Source organism: Canis lupus, chromosome 10 (genome assembly GCF_048164855.1).
Source record: "Canis lupus baileyi chromosome 10, mCanLup2.hap1, whole genome shotgun sequence".
Lineage (NCBI taxonomy): Eukaryota > Metazoa > Chordata > Mammalia > Carnivora > Canidae > Canis > Canis lupus.
In genome coordinates this window covers 45871921-45895849 of record NC_132847.1, presented here as the reverse complement: position 1 = coordinate 45895849, position 23929 = coordinate 45871921, and the positions used below count along the sequence as shown (strand labels likewise).

General features: G+C 37.1%; 2 long non-coding RNA genes across 11 annotated transcripts in view; one reads left to right on the top strand and one right to left on the bottom strand.

Moving 5' to 3' along the window:
• The window catches only part of LOC140641542 (uncharacterized), a 292971-nt gene extending 275132 nt beyond the window's left edge, over positions 1-17839 (top strand). For 6 of the 9 annotated variants that reach the window (XR_012038087.1, XR_012038096.1, XR_012038088.1 and 3 more), the window contains one exon: positions 4179-4388. This is a non-coding gene — a long non-coding RNA (uncharacterized lncRNA). Of the gene's footprint in view, positions 1-4178; positions 4389-13836; positions 13920-15224; positions 15281-17550 lie in introns of those variants that run through there. The other 3 variants (XR_012038090.1, XR_012038086.1, XR_012038089.1) reach the window with 1 other exon arrangement.
• Positions 11812-14404, bottom strand: LOC140641544 (uncharacterized). Of its 2 annotated transcripts, none has more exons than XR_012038103.1 (3): positions 14141-14404; positions 12555-12681; positions 11812-12035 (listed from the first exon to the last, which is right to left on the bottom strand). It is a non-coding gene; the product is annotated as an uncharacterized lncRNA (long non-coding RNA). The 2 variants fall into 2 exon arrangements; XR_012038104.1 differs by lacking the exon at positions 14141-14404 and adding an exon at positions 14049-14119.
• Positions 17840-23929: the final 6090 nt, after the last annotated feature.

The following is a 23929-nucleotide window of genomic DNA, read 5'->3' as shown; positions in this document are numbered from 1 at the left end:
GAAGATTCCTCAAGGGTTGACATTAGGACAGACTGATCAGATTCTCCCACATATTATCTTTTCATCATGAAAGGACAAAGGCAAGGTTTTCTTCTTGGTAATACAAGCCATCAGACTCACCAAGTTATATATTATTAATCATTGATGGATCTGGGCAAGTAAGAACTTTGTAGGCAAAGACCAACTATAAAATAGGGCATTACAGCAACAATATATGAACTAAAGACACATGGTAGGAGTGGCTACTGTGGAATATTTGTCAGTGTAAAAGATATCTTAGGATGCTGTGACCTCTGACAGTCCCCCCCAGTTTTGTTATTCTAAGGATTTTATCTTTCTCCCCATTTTAATACTCTCCTAGGTTTGCTTTTCTTTCCAGTTTATTTTCTTCTGCTTTCTTCATTTTCTTAGATGCATTTTGATCTCTATCTCTACTTTCTTGGGGAAATCAATAGCTTGTTAAAAAAAGGTAGTGACACCTGAATGGGCAGGGCTAATGGTTCTATTCTGAAAATCATTGTGCTGACTGGGTTTATAAACCATATCTAGTCTCTTCTTTTCAGAAAGGGCCAAGGATCTAAATGAATGATGTGAAAGGAAATTATTATGGCTGGTGGGGAGAAACAGGAGAGAAAAGAGAAAATACAGTCATCTTTTTCAACAGTGGAAGATATTTTTTTTTCTTGGAGCTTAAGAAAAACTGGTCATTACTATTGTTTTTGGTTTTAAGATTAAAAAAAATAAGACATCTTAAAATATTAGTATTCAATGAAAGATCATAGTCCTTTAAAATAAGGAACATTGCATGGGAAGATGTTACTGAAAATGTCACCTTTGGAACCAACTATGTTTCTAAGGAGATGTTGTTTTTGGAAACAGAGATATAAAATTAGATGACTTGAAAATAGTAGTATTAGGTTTTGGATTTATTACTAATAAAAATAGCAGGTTAAGGCTAAAGAAAATAATCAGATTAGCAGAAGCATCTTACTTCTCAGACATGACTGTTAGAATTATCATTTCAACCATTTTCCCTGGAAAAATAGCAAACCAGATAGACAGTTTGTTGACTACCATTACTTCATGGTAAATTTTTATTCTTTATTTAACAAAGACTGAATGTTTTTCCATATGTTAAATGCAAATCTATAGAATGTTGCTAATTGCTGCATAGTCTTACCAGTGTTGCACCAACCTTTATTGTACCTATTTCTTCATGATCGCACAAGGGAGACAGAAGTAGGGAAAAAATGAGAGAAGGAGGTTAAATGAAATAGAAGATGACACGGAGCACCTGTGTGGCTCAGTTGGTTAATCAACACACTACTGATTTCAGCTCAGGTCATGATCTTAGGGATGTAAGATCAAGCCCCAAGTTGGGCTCCATGCTGGGCATGGAGCCTGCTTGGGATTCTCTCTCTCCCTCTGCCCCTCCCGCTCTGCTTGCATGTTCTCTCTCTCTTTCTTAAAAAAAAAAAAAAGAGAAAAGAAAATGAAGATGAGGAGGAGATAGGAATAAAGGTAAGTGGATGGTAGAGAGAAGAAGCAGAGAGAATAACAAGGAAGCAAATCCTGTGAACTTGAGGTTTGAGTCTTGGCTTATTAGCTCTCCTGATGCAAGCCATATTCTTTTTGTTACCTGATTTCAGAGTGATTGTTGTCTACTTGAACTGTTTGGTGTACAGATTAAGAGACTGGTAAAATTCTCCAGTTTTGGAACCAAAGAGGAAGCTATTTATTTACTTAGTAACTTTCTGTCTTGTGGTTTGTCACCAAGCTCTTTGATCTTTGGTTTCCTCTCTGTAGAATGGAGATCTATCTTATGGGGTGCTTGCAAGTCTTTTTTTTTTTTTTTTTTTTTTTTTTTTTTTTTTTGCTTGCAAGTCTTAAATTAGATAGTATATCTAGAGTCTTACCCAGAACTGACAGGTCCCAGGTAAGCACTTAGCAAATACTAGATTAAACCATATGAAATTGCTCTTTTTATAGATTAAAAGATCAAATATTGGCAATTTTGTGTGGTTCAATCTAAAATTAATTTTCTCCTTTTCCTTTAAGCATCTGGGAAGGCATAGGCCAACATCCCAGACACTTAACAGCTCAGACTATGCTCCTGCTCTGTTGCTCATGAGCAAGATCCAGCTTTTCACTGCCTGTTCATGGTGTGAATCATTCATTGCCTGCTGTTCACTCTGGGGCTTACACTTCACCTAGTTATATATTTCTTCCTATGGCCAAATAATTGGGCCTCTCACTGAACTTGGGGACCTGGGTGACATATATAGGACCCATTATGCCACTAATGGAGCTATGGTGATTTTTTTCCACTTGATGGCTGTCTGTATTTCATTTCACTTGAACTTAAACTATCATGGGTTAGGAGCACTATGCTTTCAGGGAACAAAAAGTCTACCCTCCAATGGTAACAACCAGAAACTGACCATTGTTTAAATGGAGCCTGTGCTTATGTCATAACAAACATCTACAACTCAGCATGCTCTTTCTATGTTTTTGCATAGGCTTGCCCATCTGCTGCCACCACCTTTTTTTTTTCCCTTATTAATTTGACATACTCCTCCTCTTCTTGCTACAAGAGATGGCTCATATGTTATGTAGTCCATAAAGCTTTCTCTGAATTCCCTAGGCAGACACACCTGCACTGCCCTCATGTACCCTTGTACCCCTTTTATATAGCAGTCTTTGCAATCTCCCCACTATATTTGAGTCTGTCTCCCTATTTAATCATGAGCTCCTTTGAGCAGAAGCAGTATCTTTACATTGAGGTATTCCTGAAGTTTGGCACAATAACTGGAATACCATAGGCATCCCTAAAATATACTTCCTGACTTTCTTTTCATGGATGAACCAACTACTTCTAAGAACAGATTGATTATTTACTTTGTTTGGTATTAGTTGTCTTTTTCTCCCTCCGCTTTTTATTCTTCCCTCCATTCCCATTATTCCTTTCTTTTCAATTCAGGGTTAAAAATTTGCAGTTTACCTCCTTGTTTAGAGCTTATGGGAATCTTGAAGGTGCTGATTTGTACAGGTACACAGAATGAAAAAATAATCACACACAAAAATAAATAGACTCTCTGGCATCTTTAAACTGACTGCTATATTATCTCCTTTAATAAGATGCCTTAGAGTCTGCACATTTTCCTGATAAGAATAACTGCTGTCATATTTTTTGTTTCAATTTGAACATTTTAAAGGCATTTGCTATTAGCACTAATTAGATGTATAAGAGCCTTCCTGAGCGAAGCAGATAGTCACAGCTAATTCATAAAGAATTAATGATAGTAGCTAAATTGCCACATAGATTTGCACTTTGGGTAGGGTTAAATTACCAAATAATGTGAATACTGTTTAAAATAAATTTAATATTTAATGTAAGTCATAGTTTTATTAAATTCATAATAACTTGAAATTTTCTCAATATTGTTCCAAATGAGCATCTGTATAAAATCTCTTTAAAGTAAATAAGCTAATAATATGATAATGCTAGCAGAGTGAATAATAATATTAGTCATTTATAGAACACATTATTATTTTTACTCTTATTATTATTATTACGTTTTTTTATTTTCTGTTATTTGTCACACATGCAGTTCAAACCAACTCCCTCCAGTTTGGATAGGAGATATTTGGAATAATTTAACTTTTTTTGAGTCATTAGAGTATTGAAAGAGCAGAAGCAGTCATTTGTTAAATGATTTCTTAGTAAATTTAAAGTGTTTGGCTTATGTATGTATGTGTGTGCTCCCAAGTTATGCGTCTTTTTCCTCAAATTAGTTTATACACTGAGAATCTGTTTAATTATTACTTATCTCTTATTGAATAGAAATTAAGTTTCAGTCTCATTTACTTAAAGGAAAATCTGAGAGATCATATTAAAGCAGGGGTGACATCCAAAGTTAAGTTGTCAACTGAAGCAGAATTCAAAGAGAAAAGGACTTTTCTTCTGAACTATCAAATTGGGGAATGGAATAGAATGGAATGGAATTCCCATTTTGTCTGCCTTGTGCAAGCCAGTTTTGTTCCACTGCTTTATGTATGTTACTGTGCTTATCTCAGAATTGGGTACCTATTTGGGGAAAAGGTTGGATTTCTAAGAGTATTCATATTTCCTTCTTTCATTTTTACAATTGTAGTAATAGTAGCTCTACATTCTACAGGTTGAAATTCTTAAAATGGCTTTGGGATCAGATCATGCCCCAAGACAGAAGGACACAGGAAAACTGCTGCAAGGCAGTCCTTCTGGCCTGAGGATCACGTTATCTTCTGTATTCATTTTGCCAAGACACCAGGAAGTTTTGGAACATAATGGATTACACTTAATAATTGTTTATTGAGTGAGGGAGTAAATGAATAAAACGACTTACAGAAATTTGCTTGCTATCATTGGATTGTACAGTCTGGATTCCTTTTTCTGTTTTTTGTTTGTTTGTTTGTTATATTAAGTTCTTGATACCTTGTCCTCCATTACCTCTTCTTATAAATTTAACCTTTTCCTGACAATAAGCAAACTACTTTCTAGTCTTGCTTCCTACACACTTGATTTTGCATAAGAAAATGGATTCCTCAGCCCATCTAGCTGCCATCTTGGCCTCCTGACTTCTATACCACTGGTTTCCCTTCTTTGAGATCAGAAATACTTAAAGTCCAGCTGTGTCAATCCAAAATGTTATTCCCTCCCTATCCTCTCCCCATATTCCAAAAGACTAATGTGATGATGTTGTCAAGCATGACCCAATAATTTGAGGTTTGGGTTTTGTTTTGTTTTTCAGTTTTCAGCATTCCCAGAATATATTCCATTAGGAAGAATGATTTCAGTCTTCTTTAGCTTGAGTATATGATAGTAGTAGGGGGTAGGGGAAAAGATGAAGGCAAGTATTTATGTCTGTGTCTAAGAAAAATGCTCAGAAAAGACTCTTGCCTTTGCCGCTAATCTGCAATCCCAAACCACACTTCCTTATGACCTCACCACCTATAGCTATAGCTTTCAGCATGATACCTTTCTTTTTTCTCTTTCCTCCAAAAACTCAGTAAATATTAGCTCTTACTACAATGATAGACACTCCTTTAATAGAAATTATAAATTTCTAATAAAAAGTAAGCTCTTTTATTTGTTTTTACATTTTAATAACTATTTCCAAATCAATCTCAGCTTTGAAGAAACTACATAAACTAGGGATAATTTTCATGGGGAGTGGAAACTGCCTTGATTAACCATCCACAAAATAGATAAGCATGGGTTTAAATGGAAAAGAATTGGAATGCATTATTCATTTTGTGCTGTACATCATCTTAAAACATTCACTGTTATTTAAGGTGTTCATTTTTACTACTACTTTATATTAGCTATGATAGAGGTGGGAGAAGAATGGGGGGAGACTGGCTTATTAGAGAATCTAAGACTAGAATTGACAGAAAAAGTAGTTTGATGGATTTCTTTTATGGCTCTCACTCAACCTCTCTTGATAATCACTTGATCACCAACTCTATAGAATGAATACTTTGTCACCCATGTGCATGATCTCCTGAAATTTCAAGAAATTCTAGCAAACCCTAAACCACATTTCCATATAGAAATAATCATCTGGAAGAGAGTGGTGATTCCTCCAGGCTACCACAGTTTGCACCACTCCCTATTACACTCCCAGTATTGGAATGAAGTGACAATTGTTATATTAGAGCAAAGTAATATATTTCATATACTAATGTTTCTATCAAAAGTAAATAGATATCTGTTCAGCATTACTGTCACTACTTTCTATGGTTTTCTTTGTATCTGTGCTGCATTGATTGCTTGCAGTGACTTCTGTGATCTTGCTCCCCTTGGACCTTCTAATATATAAGATTCTCATTTTTCTGCATTAAAAAATCATTATAATGGAGAGCCATATAATATATTTTAGACCAAATTCTGACTAATATGTATGTATATTTGGAGCAGTTTTGGAGAACTGGAATATCAGATAGAAGAGTTTGAAACTGGTTCAAAAGATGTTAAGATAGTAATGATACGATTGCATTGCTGTTGGAAAAATGGTACTCTGGTAGTCAGTAGCATGCAGTTGCAAAACAATTACTTATCTATAGTGCAATGAAGTGTTTGTGAAAGGAAAGACTGTCAAGAGCAACCTTTTTTTTTGCAATAAGATATCAGAGTGGAATTGATGAAGTGGAATACCTTTTACTAATTGTAGTGTAAAGCTTATTGTGTATGGGCCTCAGATAATGACACAGACAGAGAACTGAAGAGCTAACTTTTGACTACTCTAAAATGCATCTTTTTATAAATCTAACTTGGAAGGTTGAGGTTTTTGAGAATCAAATTCTAAATTTGATCTTATAAGTGGCTGAGTTACAATGTAAGTTGAATTCACAGCCTTATCTTTTCTCCTATTAAAAAATCAGGACATTTATCAGACAATAGAATTCTGAGAATTGGATAACATGTCCAATAAGTTTATATGACTACATAACATTTCTGCCCAGCAGCTTTATATGAATATTTTTTATACTTGGTTTATTTGGGTTGTATGATATATTACATTCAAGTTCCTCCAACACTCTGGATCCTCTAGTGTGTATAAATGACTGAGGCTTTGTTAATTAACGGATGTTTGTATGAATGTAGTGAATTTATGGCTTTAACTGAGGCCAGGTTTAAGTAGGTCTCAGAAAAGAACAAGATTTTGCAGTCAGTTCTGGTCTCTGTTAAAGTCTCCCATTTGGACAATATCACATAATAGATCCAATAGTGTTTGGAGTTCCATATACCTGGTACTGGTTTATGGATGCAGTATGGAGCATTTGGTAACTACTAATAAAATTACAGAACAGTGCAGCCCCCTAGAGTTCTGCTTCCTTATATAGAAAAATATTTTCCTATTGATAATTAGTTCCTGGCCTACTGCCAGGGTTACTAGTCCTAAACCCTCATATGGACTAAATTCCTTACAGCAGGATACATGCACCTTGAGCTGCTCATGATTTAGTGGATAGCTCTGGATCATAAAACAGGGCATGCACAGCAGCATTCAGTCATCATCTGGAAGTGACATAAATGAAAATTGACTCAAGTTGGACATGAAAACATAAGTATCAAAAAAAAAAAAAAAAGAAAACATAAGTATCATGAATGGCTTAGGCTTCCATGACACATATTCATATCTGCTATATTAACATCTCTCCTTTACCTGTACTGTATGGCCTCATGAGGAGTTCTCTATCACTAGTTGAATGTGAAAGGGAAAAAATTATCTGATTTACAGGTGATTGTAAGTGACATATTGATATAACCCTGAAGTGGATGGCTGCATTATTGACATTTCACTTAGGTGTGGCCCTGAAGAATTGGGGGGGGGAGGAATTCCATCAAATGGACAGAGTTTTGTACCATACATCATTGATCATATTACATCAAAGAAGACATAGCTAGAAATATAGATCTGGGTCAACTTGTGGGCACTGGTAAACACTTGGAAGAAACACCATTGGAAAAACTGATGACTTACATAAATGGACCTCTGAAAATAGCATTGAGTAAATATCTATGCATTCTATAGAAATATTTACCATAAATATTCACTGATATTTGCCAAAAATTGATAAGCTCTATGTATGTTCAATGGGTTTATGAACAACGTAACCATAGTGATTAGGGGTGGAGGTTTATGCATGAGATCAACATAGGTAACATAGGTTACCCCCAATAAGGTTTTTCTGGCTACCACAACAGCTGCATTCATTCCCAGCCTGCCAATAGCAGGAACCAATGTACCCTTGGTACAACATTATTCCTCAGGGCAGGATAGAACCAGTCATTTGGGGACAAGATAATTATTTGGATTTCTTCAATTCTAGAAATAGCAACAAATGTGTCTTCACTGGAATAGATTCCTATTCTGGGTATATAGTTGCCTTTTCTATCCCAGACATTTCTGCTAGCACTTCCTGAATACTTTGTTTACAATCAGGATATCCCATATGAACACTGTTTTTAACTAGTATACTCATTTAACCACAAAACAAGGAAAGCAATGTGCTTATACCACTGGAATTCACTCGTTGACTCTATCAGACCTAAACAAGTAAACTAGTGGAAATAGGTAAAATGTGTACTGAAAGCTCAGTTATGCCAATTCTTGAGAAATAGATTGAGTGGCTAAAGTGTTATGCTACAAGTGATATACAGTCTTTGATTCTCTGAACAATAAATGGTCCGTTCCTCCAATTATGATAAAAACACAATCTGGGAACAAAGGACGGAAGTAAGGATTGCTTTTCTTTTTTATTGCCCCTAATAATTCAAACAAAATTTTTGTTTTGCGTACCCACAACTTTGAGTTTGCTTGCTTGGAAGGTTTAGTAACAGTAGTACTCCTATCAGGAGACACAACAACTATTCCTGTATAAGAAGCTGAGTTTACCACCTGATCATTGGATTCCTTCTAACACTGAACACACGGGCAAAATAGTGGATTACTTTACTGACTTGAATGATTGATCCACTGAGGGCACGGAAGAGGTGGTCTGGAAGTCAGGAGATTCTTCAGGATACTTTGTGTGAAAAGTTAAACTACAACCAATTATAGGTAAGGCCAATAATACCTCAGATGTTTCACGAATGATTTTGTGTCACCCCAAAAAGTAAAGAATCCCAGTCAACTGAGGTGCAAGCTTAAGACAAAGAAATCACAGAATGGGCAGCAGAGACAGGAATTACAACCATGTGGCTACTTGCAGAAATGGAGATTGTAGAATCTATTAATATTTTTCTTGTTTTGTAATTATATTGTTTATATATTAACCATTTTCCTCCCCCTACTATTATAAGCTGTGTTAATATTAACAGCAATTCATGCTATACATTTAATCTTTAAGTTATGTGATAACAAAGTGAGATTATGACTGTATTGGAAAAAGAATATTACCCAAAGATGAATACAGCGACATAATGGAATTTATATCTCAGTTTTGGGGAAGAGGTGGGCTGGTATTTGGTTGATCAAGGAAGACTTGCATCACGCTAGATAGAAGAAGGATGTTGATTTTGTTATTTGTAAGTCTATGTTTAAAATGGTAAATGTGGATGCTCAGTTGGCAAAGTGTAATGTGGAAGAGATGCAGCCCACTACATAGAATCCAGATATAATCCCTATTATAATCTCTATATCATCACAGATTCTGATCTGATTCATAGAGGCACCAGTGAGATTGAGAAGATAGAGGGAAGATGCAGAGGGAATAGGAGATAGATGCTTGGATCGGACTATAGGTTTGAGGTTCAGAGCAGCTATATTATACTCAGAATACATAGAATGCCTTCTGTTTTCCTTACTGAAGCCTGACTGGTTCAGGGGGAAAACAAAAATTCCTGTTCTCTGGGTTAAGAGTAAAATGATTATTCCTCATCAACTTTCTTCCAGTGTAAACCCTAGAGGGATTTAAATTTGTGACCCTGGAATACATGATAGTTTATGATGGGTGATAAAAATGGCTCTAAACTAGTTCTTTGCCCTCAAGCACCTTTGAAAACAGAATATATATATTAAGAGAAAATAAAAGTCTAAAGTGCCATGACCTAAGAATGAAATGAAGGTGCAGAAGAAATCTTTCCGAAATTTCAGAGGTAGCACCAAGTTTCTCTCTTGCTACAGAGTCTGTGCATGTGCACTCTCTACTGTCTGAAGACTTCCTTCAAAGGCCAGTCCTTTTGCATTTTTTAGGTCTCAGCTTAAATATCAGTTCTTCTAGGATTGGCCTTACTTATTCTCTTTCAGGGCACCCATTTTTTTTTTTTTTTTTTTTTTTGCCTTCACAGCACTAATTACTCTTTGAAATGATTTATCACCCTATCTATGTGCTTAGCACACATCTCCTCTGTCAGAATGTAAATTCCAAGAGGATTCAGGCCATGTCTGTTTTTTGTAAACTGCTTCCTATCCAGTGCCTGGAAAATAGTGAGTGTTGAATAAATATTTGTTGAATGAAAAAAAATGAATGGATGGATGGTTACTGAAAGCAGAGACAGTAGGTGATGGGTGAAAATCATCTTCTTGAAAAGAAAGACAGTGGTATTTGACTCAGTTATATCAGTCAATAATGTGAAATAGTGATAAGGGTTTTGTTCTTTTGCTCCTTGTGTGGTAAGAAGGCAGAATGGTGACATTCCAATATTTACTAAAAAACAGTCTTTCCAGTGAATGAGAAATGAGGAAGTGAAATATCCTTGTCTTTCCCACACACTCTTAAATTTCTATAAAGTCTCAATTCCAATTAATCGGATGCATAGTCCTTCATTTTTATGTGGTATCTACAAAATGTGGAAGTACTTTATATGGTATTTATTTTAAAAGTTCTTGGGTGCAATTAAAATAAACATATTTGATGAAGATTTACATGGAATTATTTATCAGCAATTACTGTGTTGCGGCAGATTTCCAAAAGAGAAATTTTTGCTTAATGAACCAAAAAAAGCAAGGTGAAACTGACAATGTTTTGATAATTTTGAGATGTATTGTAAACACTGTGAAAAGACCTGCCTTCTTGTTTGAAGCAGCACTGATCAATGCATTGACCTCTGTCTGGAACTGCATTAACCTCTTTCTACAGTGAAGAAATTTGAGAGCTCTGCTATTTTTCTTCTTTAGAAACTTTCCCTAAGATACAAAGCATTTTTTGGCAGGTTGTGTTATTTTCATTCTCAGGGAAGACAGAGCCATGTCTGTATGTGCATGTGATATATAAAATTTCAACTTGTGTATTCCACAATATAATGTAAAAGAACTGTTTGAAGCATTTAGACTCAAAACAAATTTGCATAGTTCTCACAAGCAAGGCTTGTGCATGAATTATGTGCATCACTGCATTACTTGTGGTAAACTGCATGCATTTAATATTTAGAGAGAAATTTTACTTACTTTGTTCCCTAATGGACTCTCCCAAGAAAATGAATTTTTATTTTGATTAGATCAAGCTGAAGAATATGAATATTTAAGTGAGGCAGCCCTCTCTAATTACTGTATTGTAGTGGCCCTTTTTATTTAAATCTAGATATTTCTTTTAAAAGTATTGTGATAGTATGTCTATTACCTTAAAAAATGAAATGGTAATACAAATCCGTTAAATGAGCTATTACAGTTTTGGTTAACTTAGTTTTAAGTCTCAAAAGAGTTTGTTTGTTTGTTTGTTTGTTTTAATGATTTTTATTTGCTAGCATACCCTGAGCCATAGGTTATCATTGCTGATGCTATTCTTGCCATATAAGAAGTTTTGATTTTCATGATTTGAATAGACAGCAACACCGGCAAGATTATATCAGGAAGAAAATGGAGGTCATTTGAGATACCACCAACCACTTCTCCTTAACTCTACTAAAAGGCCATTTCCGGGGTATCAATTAATTACTGACAACATTTTTTTATGTAAAAAGTGACTGTAGAGTATTCAAATCACATAAATAAGCATTCACTTCTCTCATATATCATGTGCTGGGGCAGCAAGGGGTGGGTGAAAACTAATCTAGGCTGAATTTGGCTGCAGGGTCCTCCCTCTGGCCCTGGAGCTGGCTACGCATGCTCGACTGGCTCTGCTCCTTGCATGGTTAGCCCATGCCCAAGCTGAAGTGGGAGCAGTCATCCAGAAGAAGCTGCTTTCATGGCAATAATAGGAGGCTGAGAGCAAACTGGGAACTGATGAGGCCTCTGAATGCCTAGCTGAGGAACCAGCACACTGTCACTGATGCCCACCTTCCTTTGGCCCCAACAAGTCTGCCTCTGAACTCAAAGGTCAAGGAAGTACAGTTTTTATTTTTGTGGGAGGAATTGCAAAGTTGCCCAGAAAAGAGGATGTGAGCTGGCAGTAATAGTTCAGTTTATCACTGCCAGCATCCACCAGCTTCATGATCTTCAGGCTGAGATAGGTAGAGTGTCCAAGGTGATTTTCTCTGTAAATATCGTAGCAATCCAAGGTTCTTTGGAGATGGTGGCAGGAATAGCGGCAGTGACAATATAAGACTCATTCTAAAAAATAATAATAATAATAATAAAGGGAAGGAAAGAAGGAAGGAACTCAAAAGTTAAAATTCATGATTCAACTAAAAATTTAAAAGTCAGTTAATAAAATGTCTGGCATAGTATTAACTCTTGTGTCTCAATGGGTGTTTTTGTGTTCAACGGAGACAGAAGGTCCCCAAAGAAATAATGCGTATTTTCATTTCCTTGGTCAGCCTGAATTGTCCATTTACCAGCAAAGTCCTCTTACAGAAATATTTACTATTGGGCATTAAATACTGTTTTATTACATAGAAACCTCTAAACCACAAATATGCTTTAGTTATTTTATTTACAGATATTTTAAAGTTACTTTTACCTGTTTTTTGTCTTTTATTTACTGCTTCATAGCTATTTAAGTAAATAAAAAATGCTTTTGAAGATATTCCTACTGGTACATTAAATATAATGAAGGTTTTTTTTTTTTAGGTTATTACTAATGATACAGAACTTTTTAATTGTGTTATTTAAGGAAATGCACCTACTCACTTTCTCAAATGGCTTGTTAATGGTGCTCATTTGCCTGACACCGTGGGTTAACTCTAGAAGCTCTCCTCAGTGCCGTCCTGGAATCTCCAGTCCTCTGGCATATTCTTCCACTCTTTTCCCTTTTCCCCTGTGGTTGTCAAATGAACACCACACTACTATTTGGTCATCAGAGAATCATGGCAAAAATGGCAAGACATTGGCTAAACCACTAAAGCACTAAAGCAGTAACTAAAATATTTATGCCTGAAGTATGAAACTGACTCTAAAAGCGCCAATTCTATTCATTTTTAAAATTTTCTTCAGTGAGCAGATTGCACACGTTATCTTTCAAAGTACAATATGAGAAACCAGCGAAGAAGATTGACTTATTTATAATTTTCTACTATTAAATGCAGAGGTTTTCAGCTCCAAGGGATCTAGGGTTATGCTGGTAAAACCACTAGGCATCTTAGGTGTATCGTATTCTTAGGGCTGCTGTTACAAGTCCCTATGTGAGAGACTAAACATGTATTCTTACCCAATGAACAAACTCTTCTACATTTTTTCAGGTTGAAAGTCTAGAGCAAAACATTCCTTTGTAAGATCCGAGTTCTATCTTGCTATTAATTTGTTCAGCCAATCATTGCTGATACTTAGCTGGTCTGTATCAGTATTACCACGCCTCCTATTGAAGTATTAAAAGGACTGTGTAACAGTTGGCAAGTAGGAGCTGTCCTGAGCTCCTGAGCATCCTGATTCAATCTTCATAGTCCTTCCAGTAAGCTAAATGGCCAACATCTCTCTGGCTCTCCAGGGGCCTACAGGATCCTTCCCTGCACTAACTATGTCAGACATCTCAGCTGACTCACCAACTCTCACACCATGCTGGTTATAAATATTTTTAATACTGTTCTTGTGGCCATGGGGAGAAAGGAAATAAGAAGGGAGGGACTCAAGCGCAGGGAGTGGTGAGGTGGCAGTGAGAAGAATCACAGAGGATATGAGTACAACCCCTGATGTCAGACTGACGTGAGTTCCTGTCCAGGTGCTGTCACTTAACAGTTACCTGTCCTTGGTAAGAATGGAACCACACACCAAGCCCTAACTTCTTCATCTTTAAAATGAGCATGACAATATCCATATTTTTGTATAAGATAATGTGTGAAACATACGATAAAACTTAAAAGTGTTTGACCCTATTGTAAGGAATTAAGAAAATGATGCCATCTGTAATCATCACTGTGTTCAATATGAAGGGGCAAATAGAATCTGCATCCCCATATTCCTGATCTCTTTCCTTCAGTTGCTGACCCAAAAACAGCTGCTGTAACCAGCCCTGACAGCAGGAGGGGCTTCTACCTGGCCCTAAGGAATGTGGCATCTGAGGTGGGTGGTACACAAAGAAAATCATATTTATTTCTTCTAACTTGCTACAAGGTATCAGCACTCTGGCTGTCTGTGGATAAACTTAATATCTTGATTAGCTCTCCTGAAAATGCCTCTAGAAACTCGTACATGAAGTGGGAGGTGGAAGAGTGGCTAATACTTAGAGTGGCTTCAAAATAGTCTGCAGAGGTCTGGTTGCTTGGAATTAAGGTGTTTGTTACCTTGACAACCACAGGCAGCACAAGGCTGGATTTTGACTCTAAATTCCTTTGTAATTCCATATGGGGATGAATGATTTGTATATCTAATCAATGAATGGCAAAGACATGTTATTTAATAAGATAAATGAAGCTCGCATAAAGCATTCTGTAAACTAGGCCCAGTGGCCTGCCTTCCTTAGAAATGTAGTTAACATTCTAGAATGTTGGTCCCAAAAGAACCAAAACCTTCTTTAATACTACTAGCTAAATTCCAGATTGGGGGCATAACTGTATTTTCAGTTGCCTCTGCTATGTAGTCTCAGAATCTGGACTAGCCCTGAACACCATGAGGAAGACTTTTTTTTTTTTTCTTTTTTCTTTTCTTCTCCGTAATTGTTGATGATCTGGATAACACTTGGGTGACTCTTATACCTAGTACCTCTCCTTAAGAAATCAGTCCTGACCCTATGCTTTTATAGTAGGCTAGAAACAGTAAAAACAAGTTTTTTGTTATCTTTGCACTGCTTGGGGAAATTCTGGACTATCATTTTCCCTTCCCTAATGTTCCTCATTTTCTACTCTCTTCCTGGCATGATCTTGATCTTATCTTCCCAACTCAGGCTCATGCTTATTCCTTTCAGTCTGATTGTAATGAACACAAATCTCAGTCTGTAAGCATGGAAATATACTCTCTTCATTTGTCTGTAATTGAACTCATTTTCCTGGAGATTGTATTATTTATTGCTGTGTAACAAAATACTCAAAGCAGCCAAACAACTGATGCTGATTATTTCACACAGTTTCTGAAGGTCAAGAGCCTAGGAGTGCCTGAGCTAGTGGTTCTGCCTCAGAGTGTCATGAGCTTCTTGAACTTAATGTCTTTAAGACTTGACCAGGACTGCAAGATCCACTCCCAGGGTTATTCATGAGGCTGTTGGCAGGCATCAGTTCCTTGTCACATAGGTCTGTGCAGAACACTGTTCTCTCATCATGGAAGCTGGGTTCCTCTAGAGTGAGCAGTAAGAGAGATAGCAAAAAAATCTCTTTTGTAACCTGATTTCAGCAATGATGTACCATCACTTATATTGTATTCTCTTGGTCACAGAGACCAACTCTGATACAATGTGGAAGAGGACTACGCAAAAGTATAAATACCAAGAGGTGAGTCATGGGGAGGAGGCCACACATATTTTTATGTGGAAAGTTAATTTCAGTCAAAGAAAGATTCCACCCTCCTCCCCGCCCCCTCCATCCTCATTCCTGGAGTTGTGTGTGAATCCTTAAATAGTAACAGATCTAGGGTTATTGAGATTGTCGTTATTGTTTAAGAGGATGGGCCTAAGCAGAAATATCTGGTCCTTGTTCCTATTATATATCTGCCCTACAAATTGATGACAAACTATACTAGATATTTATAACACATCTCCCACTTAACATCCAGCCACAATGTGATCTGTTTATGTCTCTGAAGATTTGTTGATCTAACTTTCAATATATTAGGACATTCCATTCCTAAGCACCCCCTATTCCAGATGGAGGGTGGAGAGGCTCTAGACTTGCTCTGTCCAGTATGGTAGCTTCTAGCAACCTACTGCTATTGAGCACTAAAACATAGAAATGTGATATATGTGTAAAATACACATCTATTTCGAAGACTTTGGAAAAAAAGAATATAAAATATCCTAAGAGTTCTATGTTGATTACATGTTGAAATAATATTTTAGATATACTAGGTTAAAAATATAGTATTAAAATATCATGTTTTTACTTAAAGTTACTGGAAAAGTTAAAATTATATATGTGGCTTGTATTTGTGACTCATATTCTATTGGATAGTGCTATTTTTTTAAGACTCTATTCATCCATTCATGAGAGAAAGAGTGAGAGAAGCAGAAACGTAGGCAGAGGGAGAAGCAGGCTCCCTGTGGAGAGCCTGATGTGTGTCTATCCCAGGACCCCAGGACCACACCCTGAGCTGAAGGCAGACGCTCAACCACTGAACCGCCCAGGCATCCCAGGATAGTGCTATTCTAGATACTTGGATGGAAGATGACCATAAAAAAGAAATGCCTTCCTGTCCTGTATAACAGCCTGAGCTGTTCCTCCACAGGAGGTATTTGAGGAAGGGATAAGGATAAGAATATAAAGATCAGATTCAAGTAAGAAGAATCAGAAATAAACATCACAGAGTCTGAAGATAATGGTGTACATAGCAGATACTGTTAATATTGTGTCCGTGTGCCCTCTGCACTCATGATCCCACATTTACTGCTTCTTCCTGAAAATATTCAGACACTTCCTGAAGAGTATTGTAATAGTAGAGTTGTCCTTAGCAGGACTATGGAAAGTGAAGGGTCCTGGACATTAGCATCCTTGAGAGCAGCCTTCAACTAAGATGAATGAAAATTGATGGATAAATGTTCCAGTTTATTTGCCCCTAGTGGGGAATTACACAGAAATGGGTCTACATCTTCTCCCAGAGGTGTCCCAGTTATGAAGTCCCAGTTGCTTATAGCAATTTTCAGCTGGCTAACATAGCTTGTGCAAGCTTTCTTCTCTTCCTACTTTCCAACTCACAATTCCTGGGATTACTTTCTAGACAAAACTCTTTTATAAATCTGTCAATCTAATACCTAAGACAGCATATGTATGTTATGCATGGGAATATACAAGCACAAAGACTGAGAGATAGCCCTCTGTATTTCCAGTTAGTGTAAGTGTTCCTGGCTAAACTTGGCACAATAATTCTGTGACTGTTTTCTTAGTATACTTACTTTCTTGTCCTCTGGTTTTACATTGATGTCTCACCATTCCGTCCTACCTGCTTCCTTCAAAACTTTATCCTCTGGATGGCTCTGTTCACAAAGACTTGCAGTTGCCAAGTTGGGCCAGGTTCTAGAAATATGGGTCATATGTGACAGCCTAGAAGTTTTTCTTTTAACATCTGTTGAAAGGAAAATCAGTTTTCTTCCTCTGAAGATAGCATGAGAATGACACTTAACCTTCCAGCATCCTCATATTGTGACAAGTTGATAAGCGCTCTATTTTCACCCTCCTATTTTCTCCATCATAAATAGGTCTCAATTTGTAACCCATGTGTGCAGTTTCATCTAGAAGCAGGGAAAAAGGAACACTGCCCTATTTTAGCTCAGCAGGGCAAGAGCATTGGAGAAGATGAAAGGTCAGAGTTACCTACCACAAATGCATCAGAATGATGGCACTGACAATATCAGAATGTGTTTTTCTGGGGGAACATTGCCCTTGTGACATACTAGTTATGTTATCTCAGTGTCTGGGTTGCCTTAAAACAAGCACATTGATAATTACAATAGAGAATGATAACAGTAGAGAATTTACCACTTCTCATAGGTAAAGTACTTTCTGGACTGTGAAACACTTTTCCAAATATCTTCTCTTGATTCTCTCAATAGCGTTGTGAGGGAAGCAGCAAAGTTATCATGGATGCATTGGTGACTTCTTAAGCACCTCAATGATACCCATTCAGATTTTGGCAATAGCTGTTTTGTAACACCCAGTTTTACGACTGAAAAGACACAGCCAGGTCCAGTGGGATGAATAAAACTGCTACAAGGGATCATCTGATGCTTCAGCACTCAGTATTTACAATATTAATTTCCAACAGGGACTTGACCAATTTAGGTCACCCTAACCATTTTCTTATCTTCTTCCCAATAATAAATTATACAGATATATAGATTATACCTCTTGTTTAATTTCTCAATCAATACATTAATCCTTCCCACTAGCCTAGAGCCTGATTTTGAAAGCACTCTGGGTAATAGACTTCTTGGTTTGGTCCCAAAACTGCCTCTGGGTATTGCCAGTAATTGGCATACTTTGTGGGTGTGGCATACATTAGCAGTGTAAGCCAAAAACTGATACACAAATCTCTTGTTACCATGTTGTGTTTCAACTACTACTTTGGAAACACTACAGAGAAATCAGAGGTTTTGGGAAAACAGCACTGTCAGAGGCTAAGTTGTATTATAAGAAATGCTAAATTTGGAGAAAGACAATTATCATATGGTTTCACTCATATGTGGAATATAAGAAATAGTGAAAGGGACCATAAGGGAAGCGGGGGAAAACTGAATGGGGAAAAATTGGAGAGGAAGACAAACCATGAGAGACTCGACTCTGGGAAACAACAGAGGGTTGCTGAAGGGGAGGTAGGTGGGAGGTTGGAGTAACGGTGACAGGCACTGAGGAGGGCATGGGATATGATGAGTACTAGGTGTTATACTCTATGTTGGAAAGTTGAATTTAAATTTAAAAAGAAATGGTAAATGGTGAAAAAATAGAATAAATGCAAAAATGAAAAAATATTTTGATATATTGGGTAAGATGGGAATTAGTGTACCACAAAATGCCATGTTACCAATCAGAATGAGTTCATGACAGTTACCAGAAAATCAAAATATCGGTCAACATTCCTGGTGGAAGTATTTGGCTTACATTTATAGAGAGGACACAGTGTCATACTCCAATGTAAATTGCATAAAGACAGGACTTTGTGGATCTTGTTTCCCACTTTATCACCAGCTCCCATTATAGAGTTTGGCACATAGAGAGCATGCACACATTTTTTTTTTTCCATAAATGAGTACCTAAATGAACTTGGCATCTAGTGCACAGTAGTCATTTTTCCATTCTAAAGCTCTGATATCCTATGGTTCCCTAGGAAGAAAAATATAGGCATGTTTTAAGGAAGAAAGTTGAACAGCCCCTTTAAATTTTCTCAAGCTTCCATTAATGAGGCAAAGGAAAATTCAGTTACATTTTGTATTCCTCAGTCAGGAATGGTCTGGCCACAGGGCTGAATGATATTTTTAAAATGCAGGGAAAATAATCCACCAGTTTAATCTGCACAATGTTTAACACAAATATCCTCTCCATTAACAATATGGTGCAAGAGAGAGTCTGGGGGTCATTAGAGGACCTGAAAACGCCCTGCAATGTGTTTGTGCAAGATTAGCCCTTCATCGAAAAGATGTATTCATTCTCGAGATGGCCTTATGTCAGGGTTGCTGGCCTTAATGTGTGGAACTTTTCCAGTTCATCAAGGCAAGCATGCCCAGAGCTATTTTCTAGGTTTGAAATAAAAGAGCAAGCTGTGGTAAGCCCGAAACCTTTGTTACTATTTCTATTCCTCTCTTCTCTCTCTGTTTCCTGCTCTCTTTTTCACCCACCTGTTTTTTCCTTGCTTAGTAAACAGAGCTGCCCATATGGCAAGTTGTGATAATCTTTCTCTCCCCACTGCTCACCCTTGAATTTGGCTTTGGTTTTAATACCAGAGAGTTTCAAATATTGAAACAGAGGCAGCCATTCTTCTCTGCTCACTACAGGCTCAACTCAGAGCCATTTCCTCAAAGATCTGAATGAATCCAAAATCTGTCTAGTACACCTCTAGTGTGGTTTTTGTACTGTTCCTCTTCTGTCCTGTCTCTGGCTAATCTTGAATGGATTTCCTATCAGTATATATCTTTGATTTGGTGTTTAAAAATCTTGTTTAAATTGAAATTTTTCACAGGTGTTTTGATTTTAATTTGACACTATACATCTTATAATGACATTCAGGATGTCTAGTCAGTATGGGATATGTTGTGCTGCAGAATGTAGCCACAACAGCATCTTAAAATACAAAGATTTAGCTCATGCTGTATGCTTATCACCAGTTGGCAGAGAGCTTTGTCCACTGGAGTTACTCAGAGCTCCAGGCTGACAAATGGGCCACCATTGCTACTCTAGCCAGCATCTCAAATACTGTTGGTCTCTGTGCCAGAAAATGCTACAACTAGAGCAGTGCTTTTCAAACTTGAATTTGCATAAGTTCACCTGGGGATCTTGTGAAACTACCAATTCTGATTCAGTACATCTGGACAGGGTCTGAGACTGTGCGTCTAAGAAGAGTTCAGGTGATGCTGATGGTAGTTTGGTAGTCACCATTTTTCTTTTCTTTTCTTTTCTTTTTTTTCAGTAGTAGACCTCTAACTAAACTGGTAATTAAATATTCTGGCCCAGAAGTACAATTTCATTAGGCACATGGCTTCTCCTGGCCACAAGGGAGCTGAGAAGTACAATCCAATCAGATACCCAGAAGAGAGAACTGAAATATTTGGTGAACATCCAGAAACATAATATGGTTATTTATATAGCACAGAAGCAAAGTAAATACTTTTTTGTGGTTTTTAAGCTCAACTGGTCAATGTGTTAAAATGTTAATCAAAAAAATTGGGCAGGGATTCTCAGTGCTTGGCTATATATCAGAATCAGTTATGGGATTTTTTTTTTTAAACATAAATGCCTGATCATACTGTGGCGGGGCTTGGATATTTGTAATTTTTCTTTTTATAAAATGTTCAGGTAATTCTCTAGCCAGGATGGAAAAACATTGAAACAGGGATTCCTAAGCATCTTTTTAAAGGTGTAGAACATAATTTAAAGAATGCTTTTAATTATAGATATCCTCCACCACACATCAATGAAACACACCATAAAAGCTGTTTATTTTAATTACATAAATTTATGCCTGTGATGAAAGAAACATTTTTTTCCCAACTTTTTAATTACCGTTGGTACCTAAGGGAAAGCCTCCCATTTAGGGAGGCTCCTAAATTATACATTACGTTAATAAATATATAAGATTTAAATTGCTCAAATATGAAAGTCTGTTACCCAAAATGCTGATTTGTTCATTTATGAGAAAGTTGAATGATAGAAAGAAAAGCTGTCAAGGAAGGAAAGAAGGTGGAAGGAGGGAAGGAAAGACCAGAGAAGGAAGAGAGGAAAGGAGGAAGAAGCAGCAGCTACGTATGGCCCAGAACCAGAGCAGTAGGAGAAAGCCATTGAGCTCAAACACTGGAATAAGCTAACATGGAATTAAATCTCAGATTCAAGTTTTAATGCTTTATGAATATTATTAAAGTGGATCTCTTTGTGCAAGTTGCTAAGCCTCCCTAAAACTCAATTTTCTAATTCTTAAAATAGAGGAAAGAAGTACCTCATGAGACTATAATTAAGGTCATTGAGAAAAGGTGTAAATCTCTTAGCACAGAGGCTAACATATTGTTATTCATCAAAATGGATAGTTACTGTTTTTGTTGGCATGACGGAAAGGAGCTGCCTACAATATGGTTCTGATAGCACTAATACTAGAAAATGCCAATCTGCCTCATTTACTTTGGAACTAAATAATATATACAAAGGATTTATATTTCCTTTGAATATTCTGTGTCATTGAACTGTGGTAATGGTTGAAATTAAAGGTTGCTACTAAAGGGTAAAAGATTAGTGAAATGTAGACTAGATTTTTCAGGTTTTCCCAACACACAGTGACTTTGATGAAAGCAGCACAAGGTTAAACAAAAAGGGTGTAAAGGAGGGAAATGATGTCATGATAAGGTCTACTTCATCTCTGTAGCACAATGGTCAGGAAAATAGCCTCCTGAATCTCAAGATAGAAGTTTCTCACTTCTTAGCTATGTGACCAAGGTCAGGTCACTTACCTTACCTCAGTAAGAGTTTCTTCTTCCATAAATTGGGTGTGGAAATAGAACTACCATAGAGATGTCATTATGTTCTTATTTCCATATTGACCAAGGAGTTTTGCTATGATGTCATACAGGTTTTGAGTCAGCTTGTGACCAAGTCAGCTTTAAAGTTTTCCTCAGCTTGACTAAACTCTAGATAGGCTTCTTCCACTCTCTAGGCCCCTCACCTCCCTTTTCTTAGAGCATCAATGCTAGAACACTTCCCATTATAAATTATTTTGTTGGAGTAGGTCATGGGAGACCAATTTGACTCAGTCAGAACAATTATAAAAACTATGTATAGTTTTTAAAAATCTGATTGGAAAGGTTTGATTGCCACTGAAGCAAATGGAAAAGAAGAGAGCTCAGAGAAGGGAACAGAAGACCCTATTCTCCTCAGGGTATCTAACAATTTTGATCCCTGAATCATGAGAATCTGAGAAAAAGGCAGAGAGCCAGAACTAAGGCAGCTAAGTGGATAAGATTTTCACAGCTGCATAGAACTAGTAAATAATTTTTGTTTGGGGATGGCCAAATAAGACCTGGGCACAGGGATCCCTGGGTGGTGCAGCGGTTTGGCTCCTGCCTTTGGCCCAGGGCGCGATCCTGGAGACCCGGGATCGAATCCCATGTCGGGCTCCCAGTGCATGGTGCCTGCTTCTCCCTCTGCCTGTGTCTCTGCCTCTCTCTCTCTCTCTGTGACTATCATAAATAAATAAAAATTAAAAAAAATTTTTTTTAAAAAATGACCTGGGCACAAAGATCTTTAGAGAGTTCACAGGTTGGGAGAAGTTAGTACTGCAGCCCAAACACTTTCCCTTTGAGTCATATACTTAATATGGACAAGATAAGAAGCTAAGAAGTGAAAACAGCAGGATGATGCAAAAGAAAGTAGAGTTTTCAGCATGCTCAGGTAGCTGAGGAAACAGTCATTCAAGTTCATATCCTGCCAAAAGGAGGGCCCCCATAAACACTTCAGGTTCTCAGTCAGAGATACTACAGAGCCCTGTCTTATGAATGGAGAAAAACTAAAGGCATCTGAGCCTGAGGAAAACTGTAAACCAACTTTGAATCAGACTGTACTTGACTGCATTAAAGTGATTTGCCTCCCATTCATTCTACCTCCCAGAAGACAGGTAAATATCTACAGAGGAAAGAATGTGGCCCAGAGATCCCAGTTTTTAATGTTTAATTTCTAATGTCTAATTGAAAATTACCAGACACAGACACATGAACAAGTGGGAGCAAACAATAGAAACATTAAGGGACTGCATTGTGTCCCAAAATTCATATGTTGAAGTTCCAACCCCCAGTGTGATTGTATTTGGAGATTAAACCTATAAGAGGTTACTTATGATTAATTGAGATCTTAAGGATGGAGCCTTGACCCCATAGAATTAGTGTCCTTCTAGGAAGAGTCACTAAAGAGCTCATACTCTCTCAGCCAACTACAGGCCATGAAGAGAACTCTCACCAATAATCCAGTGGGCACCTTAATGTTAAGCTTTCCAGCCTCCAGAACTTCAAGGAGTACATTTTTTTTGTTTTGTTTAAGCCACCCATTCTGTGGCATTCTGCTATAATAGCTTGAGTAGACTAATATGAAAACATACCCAGAAAAAAAAATCCAGCTCCATTTTTAATGTGCATTTTAGTATCAACAGACTGGAAGGTACCCCTGTTCAGATTTCCAGAGCTCTCTGTCTCTGGTGTAACATCTTACAAATTCTATCAGTGTTAGCCTAGCCAAACTCTGACATGTGACTCTTCACTTTGGTGTGACTGCTGTTTTTTTCCTTACATTTCTCTTCCTTGTATTGCAGTCTGGAAAGGCCTTCAAGATGAAAGCTGGAACCCATAGGGACCACTTGATTTGTTTCCTTTTTCTCAGGAATCACAGCTCCACTTGTCTCAGTGTCTAAAAGACTCATATCATATATGTGACCAGTTTTTTTTTTTAAGATTTCATTTATTTATTTATTCATGAGAGACACACAGAGCGAGGCAGAGACATAGATAGAGGGAGAAGCAGGCTTCCTGCCGGGAGCCCAATGCAGGACTCAATCCTCGGATCTGGGATCACATCCTAAGCCAAAGGCAGACGCTCAACTGCTGAGACACCCAGGCATCCCTATACCTTTTATTTAAATGGTAGTTATATAAAAGCATCCATGGTCCTAAAAATTCATCAACACCTATACTTATGTTTTTTTTTTATACTTTTCTGTATGTATAATTTCTCTGTGTATATATACTTTAA